At 32.1% G+C, this 1,575-nt stretch overlaps 1 long non-coding RNA gene across 1 annotated transcript; it reads left to right on the plus strand.

The window, feature by feature from the left end:
- Positions 1-557: 557 nt before the first annotated feature.
- On the plus strand, positions 558-1,238 carry LOC111240738. Its single transcript, XR_002666286.1, has 3 exons — positions 558-674; positions 831-897; positions 1,200-1,238. It is a non-coding gene; the product is annotated as an uncharacterized LOC111240738 (long non-coding RNA).
- The last annotated feature ends 337 nt before the right edge of the window (positions 1,239-1,575 follow it).

Raw genomic sequence — 1,575 nt, forward strand, 5'->3', positions numbered from 1 at the left:
TGGGGAACACTTAAAATTAAACCTTGTTTGACGAAAAATATTAAATATGAACAAACCTGTTTATTAAAATCTCCAAACATGATTGAGTATGATCACAAAGTCTAAGAAATTGTTCGCACAATTTAGGACGCAACAACAAGAATTGTTTTGAAAGTAATTTTGTTTTCAAATAAAAAACAAACTATAAAGAAAGAAGTGATATAGAAATATAGGAGGATAAGATATTCCTGACAAGACAATTAATTAAAGAAAAGATTATAAAGAACCAACAAAACAGAAGCGAAGAGTAACAGTATTAAAATTTATCCAACTAAAATCATATCTATTTCTTAATTATAAGGCAGGCCATCTGAACCCTAAGTTTGGTTCTTTGCAACCAAAACTTACATACTGTATGGCACAAAACAGAGGTAATTTCATACAACTATAAGATGGAGTAGGACTCTCCATTCTATTAAATGTGATTCTCAACACTGCACATAACACATTGTTGTAAACTGTGTAAGTTGCAGTTGTGTACACACTAGAGACCAGAGAGCTCACTGTTTATCTGTCTCTCTGGCTATACTTTGTTTAGCACTGTTGACATGTTTCCACAAGTAAGTCTGAACTTCGCTGGTGGTGCATCTCTGGTTTTAAGACCACTGGACTACCTTATTCAACAGAATTATATTGTAAGCAATCAAGTTTTAATTTCCTTTTATTCAATTTTCTGAGGTATAATATCTGACCACTGGACTACCTACATCTATTTTTCATATGCATGTTATTATTATACTCTCCATGTTTTCTCACTCGTACAAGGGTATCAATTAACCTCTGTGTTGCAGGGTGAGGGTTCAGTTTGGTGTATTGGCTTTCAGAAAATCCCGGGTCAAAGTGTAACTATTCTAGGAGGTATAGTGCTGGTTTGGAAACTTTAGGTCCTTTGTGGATGTTTTTTGGTAATATAAGGATACATAAAATAAGTTGATAATGTCACTGAAGTTAAAATAGCAATAGTTGGACCTTAAAGCTCATATTTAGAAAGAAAATACTTATTTTGTAATTTTGGTAATGCCCACAAATAGTATAGAATCAAAAATAGAAATCCTTGTACTCTCTTGCTTATTGTGGGGCAGAGATACTAGAACTAGTATGTTGTACATTCTTAACTATCATGTATGATATACTAACAACATTGGATTCTTTTGGGGCAGATCTCGTATTCAAAGACAAATTTTTTGTCTACGATGTTGTTGGTCAACGCATAGGATGGACTGACTATGATTGTAAGTATCACCTACAGTTCATTCCAGACACATAGCAAACGAGATGTGTAAATAATGATTCTATATACTTATGAAGTAAGGTTTCTTTAGGTATTTGGAAGGATCAGATTACTAAAACTCAAATTTTAGACCAACTAAAATAATTATTGGTTATTAGTTTTTGTAAATAAATCATTAACAAAAGGGTCTAACATGTAAGTCTCTTCTTTAAAGTAAAAGGTCTCTTCAATTTTTCTTTAGATTTTCACTCATCATTAGTTTTATAAAGCTAAAAGGGTTCAATGCATAACTCTGTTATTTGAAG

This window comes from Vigna radiata, unplaced genomic scaffold (assembly GCF_000741045.1).
Source record: "Vigna radiata var. radiata cultivar VC1973A unplaced genomic scaffold, Vradiata_ver6 scaffold_184, whole genome shotgun sequence".
NCBI lineage: Eukaryota > Viridiplantae > Streptophyta > Magnoliopsida > Fabales > Fabaceae > Vigna > Vigna radiata.